This window comes from Ptychodera flava, chromosome 1 (assembly GCF_041260155.1).
Source record: "Ptychodera flava strain L36383 chromosome 1, AS_Pfla_20210202, whole genome shotgun sequence".
NCBI lineage: Eukaryota > Metazoa > Hemichordata > Enteropneusta > Ptychoderidae > Ptychodera > Ptychodera flava.
The window spans coordinates 33,088,061-33,095,913 of NC_091928.1; positions in this window are offsets into that span (position 1 = coordinate 33,088,061).

Here is a 7,853-nt window from a genome sequence, read left to right on the forward strand (position 1 = left end):
TTTTCTATATCGAAATAGCAAGTTGCACCGTCTTCATGAAAAAGAGTCTGACAAAAAATGGGTGAGTACATGATTATCATCTACTAATTTTTTTGTTGTTTGGTTGTTTTTTGTTTGTTTTGCTTTGTTGGGTTTATCGATCGCGAAGTTATCCACATTACGTTTCTATAACAAAATCGTCCTCATCATCCATTCATTGTATAAGTGAAACTCTCTAGAAGTCTTTGATTCTGTGTCAAACGATTTTCCTTTAGGTTCCTGTTACTAATTAAAATATAAACCTCATGAAGGCTATGCATGACTATTTTCATAACATATCTGAGTATATAATTTTTATTTAAAATTTTCCACAATTGATTGATGATTCTAGAGAACTGTACTTGAAAGCAGTACAATGGTTTTATTCTGAAGCACATCAACTATTGTAATACCAGAAACGTATAATTATGGATTAGTGAAGGTCGATGAAATAGCAAACGGTGTAAATTGCGACATTGCCATTAATTGATATATATAGGCTAAAGTGACGAAAGATATTCTTAACACGATTGGAACTAATTTGGGATAATTGGATCCGCGTATTTTTTGAATTTCTCGAAAGTGTTAGATTCCCTATAGCTGATTGTTGCAATATTACAAATTACTCATAAAAACAAGTGTATAACTTAAGCAGATAAGCCTACATTGCAGCAGAAAACCGACATTACTTCACCATCCAATTACCCTAATTAGTTCTAATCGTGTTTCTTACAAAGAAACAAAATTATTGTCAAAGACCAGAAGATCAACGTTGATGTTCGCGATTTGTAGATCATCACTGCACTGTGTTCACATTCAGACATCTAGCTAAGTTGAAGGTTTGAGTGTGATTTTTCGCAAACGGTCCATGTGAGATCATAGAGATAATCAGTATGTTCATTTGATTTTCATTCGTCTTCTTAGATACTTTCATTTTCCTTTACATGATGTATACATCTCTGTCTGTGGCCTATTTCTTGACGTTTGAAAACTTTTATTCGAAATCTTGTGTACATATTATTTTGTTTATTCAATCACAAATTGCTTACTTTTTATCATTTATAATATTTTTTAATTTACTAATTCTTGGATTCGTAGATTTCTTCTACTTCATATCGACTTCACTTTTCTTTAATATAGTTGGAAGCTGCTTCGACGGGTCCCTTCAGTTGTGAGATACAAGAGAAATGCAGTGGCACATTGATGGAGTTTATTCAGTTTGCAAAGAACTGCAGTGACAGGTTTGTTGATATTGTCCCCTTTCTACTCTATGACAGTTTCCACAAGAACAGCCTGAAATAGTTACAGGGGTGTTTTTACATATTTATATGTTATTCTAAGGTAATTTGAACAAAACTGTTCACTGCCCAGACCTTCCTGCTGTAATATGAACTTTCCCCTCTCGGGCCCAGCGACTACGGTATCCCCACCCAAAATCAGGAAACCTCCGCTACATCTGTATCTCGAAAAATAACTCGTAAGCACTGCACTCCGTCTCTGCTAAAAAGTTCAAAACTCTCTAACACCGGCAGTCATACTGCGCCTGCTTGCAGACATTCTTTCAAAGTTCGGAATTCACTACCGACAAAAAAATGATGCGTTCCAACTTCGAATCTGGTCATGAAAAGAAATTGCCTGCCTCCCCAATCCCACTGATATGAAAAAAATGCGAGATCATCAACAGTTGCATTGTATTTTTTGTTATACCTTATACACATATTATTGCACGTGTCTACATTTGACGTTGCCTGTCTGCAAGGATTTCCCAAAATTGATCAATACTTATGGCTTAATAGAAGTTGGCATTTTAGTAGCGAATTGCAAACATTGGCCACTGGCACTTGTAATCTGAACAACAATGGATACAGACATATCTATACTGTTGCATAGTGCAGCGGCACTTACCTTGCCTTTGATTTCCTCTAAATCGATAAAGGTTAAACACATCCGCGAGCGTGTCCATTCAAAATTCTAAACTGCCATCGAACGTCGGATTCTGAGAGTCGACGCTGGAAATCACCTCTTTTTACCAATTTTAAAGTTCAATATGAATAGTTGGTATCAAATAACGTTCATGAAATTTTACCAAAAATGTCACTTTACTTTTATCCGAACTAACTGTAGCAACACAAAATATGTCTATAATGGCATGCTTTCAAAACTGATTTTTTCAAACTCTCTTTGAATTCCCACAAACCCTAACACGCATTAAGCGTATAAATTATATCAATCTTTTGTTATCATTTGTCGTTTGTTAATGGTACTGGTTATTCATAAACTGATGAAAGTCCTTTGACGTCTTACATTGTATACATTTCTTCATCAGCCTCGAGAAAGGCATCGATGCAGCCGAATACATCATGACCGAGTTTCCCAATATGTTCATCGGTATCTATGATGCAATCGAAGGACCAAGTAGCAAAACGAAAGCTTAATGATTCCTGTCTCCCTGAAACTCCCGATTTCTTTTGTAAAAGTTGAATGTCGACATCAGCAAGAATTACTCTATGTAATACAGCTGTAGCCTGATGCAAACACTTTGCATTAAGTTCAAGCTTAATTGATTGATAATGAGACAAAATTTTAACCTGTCAGAAATTCCTTCATTACTGTGTAGTAAAGATTGTGAAATAGCCAGAGGAAGACTTGAAATAACTTGGCAATTCTAAAGAGTACATCGTTCGGGAATCCTCCGAAATATCCATGTTATACAAAATATTAGCTATATTAAGTCCACTGTCATCTTTACTTACACCTTCAAGAGGCACTCCCACTTGGTAACATTTTTAAAACGCATTTTTTAATGCCAATGGTCGATATTTGACGTGGCAACTGCGCGCGGATCGCGAGATATCGATAAAAACATGTCCTCAAAAAAGTAAAAGTTTGAATTCCGGTGGCCCACCTAAATTCAGCTTCCGAATATCGAACGTTCGGCACTGGTACCATTGTCAACTAAACTATGGAGTACGAGTCTACGCTGACGCTGTTGTACGCCACAGTACCACTCGCGTCGGTGATCGGTCATGCCCCATGGGAGAAAGCTGAGTCCTACTAACTTGGCGAAAAAACGGAAAACAAAGTTTGCTGTTTCCACCAGAATTCGCATAGGTGACTAGCACAGTTACGTGCGGTTGAGCGGCCGCCGCGTGGTATACATACACGCATACCACGTGGCGGCCGCTATGTATCGAACCACACTGTGTGGCAGACGACAAAATATAGTCATCAGAGGCGGCTAATATTTTACACGTAAAAACTGATATCTATGTGGTATTGGTTAAAAATATAATACAACTGATTGAGAATAATGAAAACGACAAAAACTAGAGAGAAGTTTTATAAAACTTACCTGAAGTAAAGGCATAACGCTCTATATAATGCTGTATATAAAGTCTTCGCAGTGGGAGGTAAATTAATGCGTCGTTCGAACTTATTATAGACTCCCTAGAATATCGTCAATCAGCACAACAACAAACCTTTGGGGGACTTCGGGTCATAATCAGAAACGATCGTAAAACTTCGGGATGCGAAAAATACGCTCAGGAAATGACATGTTTTTATCGATATCTCGCGATCCGCGCGCAGTCGCCACGTCAAATATCGACCGTTGGCATTTAAAAATGTGTTTTAAAAATGTTACCAAATGGGAGTGCCACTTTAAGGATATAGTCTGATTTTACAGCAGAGCTGATTTTGTCAACAACTCTCAAAGCAATATAGGCCTATCCTCGCTATTATAGAAACGAGAAAAGGGGCGCCCGATGAAAAGAAATCAGTACAGAGAATGAATTGAGGTCACAATATGAATCAAAGCATAGCTCTAGCATTGGTTTTATTCAAACAAAATTTTTTGTGCAACAAAGACGTGATCCAGAGTTTTGAATTTAAAGAACTCGCAACGAATATGTAGTTCAATATTATAAGAAAGACGTTGTTAATGTTTTCCTGAGTCAGATATTTTTCCCGCTCACTTTTAGTCAAGAAGCCAATTAAACAAACGCTTTGTTTTCAGTATAATTTCCTTGTATTTAACCGTGAGCACTACAAAATGGTCATATTATCAACCAATGTTTATGTTAAAGGTAACTTTCCGCAAAATCTTATCTTATAACAAGTTATATATATGTTGCTCAAATCTGCTTCAAACCACTGATTTTGTCGCTTGGTTACTGTATGTTTTAACTTGTCAAATGATGTTTAAGGGGATACAGTCGTCGGAATTGGGCTCAAAGGTCGTATGGGACCCATACGACCAATGGCAACACTGTATCCAAGGTAAGATGATGATTGATGAAAGCTAAAAGATGACTGTCATAATCTACATCGTATACTTTAAGTGTTGCAGCTATGATGATGAGGTGCATCTAGATATCTTGCACGAAATACATTGTTTGTAAACAAGAAACTCGAACAGGTGCAGTTCTGGCGACTATTCCCCTTTAATTTGTGATGAGATATGCTCTATGTGATTTCTGTTTAGTTTTGGCAAAATACAGTTAACACGATTGGAACTAATTTTGGATAATTGGATTTTCTTATTTTTTAAATTTCTCAAAAGTGTTAGGTGCCAAATAGTTGAATGTTGCAAAAGTACAAATTTCTCATAAAAACAAGTGTGTAATGTGAAAAGAAAAGCAGATGACATTACATTTGTAGATTAAATCGGCATTACTTCACCTTCCAATTATCCCAAATTAGTTCCAGTCGTGTTAGTTCACAAGACCTGTTATGAATGAAGATTTCGGGATGCCGGATACAATCAAATTTCTTGGAAATTTTGGTACAGTAATAAGTCCCACAGCCTAAAAATATGCAGTACAAAGTGCCATAAAGTAATTTTAGTGTGATTTTTATTGATGTGAAACTACAAACTTTACGATACACCAAGAAGAATTCTTGAAAATGCAAAGTTTAGATGAAATGGTAATTGTGTATGTATATTTATGTATGATAAACATTCAGGAACGAAAATTAGAACAAAGAAGGACGTGATATATTTTTAATATTAAAAAGAAACTTAAGAAGAACAAATCCTACAAAATGCATGTATCCATTTCCCCAATCGATAGAATTCTCTTCTCTCTTCATTAGTGCTCATTTACTACTTGTTTTTTTCTATTCAGTGACGCTTCATAAACCGTGATCCTTGTTAACAACCACCACCTTAAGGGGATCCTGGTGGCAACTCAGGTGACTACTATAATGTTTCTCACCTTTTTGCTTGTCGTGTTGTAAATTTAGAAATATTGTATACCATATCCAAACTAGTGAACAAATTAATTTCCAGTTTGTATCATTTGAAATGATTTTCCATCAGTTAAGGTAGAATGTGCCTCTGGGAAATGCTTTTGATTCTTGCCTTTTTGGGGTTGCAATTGTGCTGCTTTTGCAGACTCATTTTGACGTTTGTAACTATTTTTTATGAAAATTGAAACGTTAACTTTCACTTACAGAATTAACAGAGTGATGCGTCCATTTTGAATATAAAATATTGGTAGCATTTGGTAGCATATTGTTTTTCTTTCTTCATCTTTTAAAGAGAATGGTTAGAAGTTGCTTAGAAGAATTTTTGGGAAAATTTTAATTAACTATTCAAGTTGTAAGGTCTTTATATTAACATTGATACATGCATTGTAACAATCTCAGTCAATATTGAATGAAATTTAAAGCTTGTGGAAACTTGAATTGTATAAACCAACCAGGCATGAAGTATTTGCAATCTAGTGAATGCCAAACATCATTCTTCACGATTTTTCGATGCTGAAGTTACTTTCATATTGGTATTTCGTATCGAAGTCACTGAAAAAAACTAAACGACAGAGAGAATTTAAAATAATCGATGTATCATGTTAGTTTATTTGCGTATATTTTTTATACAAACACGATTGCATGGAACTAATTTGGGATAATTGGATTTTCATATTTTTCAAATTTCTCAAAAGTGTTAGGTGCCGTATAGCTGAATGTTTATTTCTTCTCTCTTTTCTGTGTTGTTTGTTTACCTATTTTAATTTAGTCTGAGGTCCCGGTTGTCAGTCATTCATTTGTAGGAAATATTGGTCAAGTTCTCCATAAAACAATGAAGATGAAATCTCTAAAACACAACCGGCAAAGACTTCAAATTTCAAAAATAGCGTACAACTCGTTTTGATTAAACGAGGGAAACAAAGCTCTTTAAAAATTTGCATATGCAAATATGCAAGCATAATTTGGTACATGTAAGAATTACGAGTTAAATATCATCACAAGGCTTTAACTTTTACAAAATTGCGTATTTTAAAGTAAACTGCTCCTCTGGGACAGATATTTTGACTCCCAACCTTTTTCAATTTTTTTTATGTACCACTTGTAGTGGTTCATTTTGAATCTCTTTGAGTAAGAAAAATTTTCATCGTCTTAGAATTTTTAAATCGAAAGTTGTATTTTTCTCCGAAGAGTCAAAACCTGGATCGTGGCAATTTTGAATTTCAAATATCGGCAACTGTTGTATAATTTGTTTCTCTTGTACCAAAATTTGCACGCTGACCACCTGATTTTTATCCTTGATTTTGAAAGTGAATGGGTGAAAGATTCCTTGAGGAAAATTTTAGCGAAAGTTTAAGTGTTTTACTTTTAAGGCGCTTACTACTTTAAGGTCGAAACCTGAGCTACAATACCAATTGCTCTCAGTGACTGTAATATCGTTACGGATATGAAAATGTATACCAACATAACTTCAGCATCGTCACCATTTTAGCAACTTTCAGATTTACAGCCTTGTCCTGACAGCTATACATTCTATCAAGCTTTCTGTAAAGCTGGAAAAGCTTGACACAAAGTCATACAGACACAACTGAAGACTATACTGGCCCTAGTATTGAGCTACTGGATCACTGAATATTTTCTGTTGGGTATTTTGTATTCATCATGAAAGGATCCATGAAACTAGTACCGATTAATACCATTAGTATGATGGTCCCAGTAATCTTCAGATGTGATGTCATTCTTCAGGTGCAGCCAACGAACAATGCACTTTTAAAAAGGTCCTTACTATGATAAGATATATTGTGCATGACAAACAATGTTAATTGACTAATTTTAAGTCAAGAGGGTAATTAACTAGCTGTTCATAATTTGCCCTCCCACAGAACATTTTTCGACTTACCCTCCCACACTCAAACTTCATTTTTACCCACTCCCCACTTATTTTTGCCTGTTTCCCCTCCCCACTGTGAATTTTTGAAGCTCCCTCACCCTGTGGCGAAAAAAAACTTGCCAATTTCCCCTGCCCTGGAAACAATTCCCCTCAAAACATTTTTCGCCAAGCCCTGTCCCCATGACAATCAACCGATATCCGCCCTGCCCTACAAAAAAACCCTAAAATTTGCTCCCCTACCACCTAAAAACATGTCCCCTGCCCTAGCAAAATTAAAATTTCCCCTGCCCTCAAAAATTGCTCCTTGAATAGCTTTTTCGATGAATAGCTCCGTTGGCTGCACCTGATTCTTATTGGTTGTTTGCTGTTGGTAATAATTTGACAATTTTGGCATGTAACTGAGATTATAAATAAAGCACAAATACGCATAACAGAACAATTGTCTGTGTTCTTTTTAAAACATATCAGTATTTTTGAGTCGAGAGGCGAGCACAATTTTATACCTGAAGTTATTTAACATTTCTATAATTCTTCTATTGCACTCATATTCAATTATTATTTTTCAAGTGTGGCACTCTTTAAGAAATACAAAAACTGCTATAGCTTTGAATCTTCTATACATATTCACAAGCAAATATTTTGAAATTGTTTAAGAAATAAACAATTTTAATATTTTATGGTGGACAATAAGAAACGT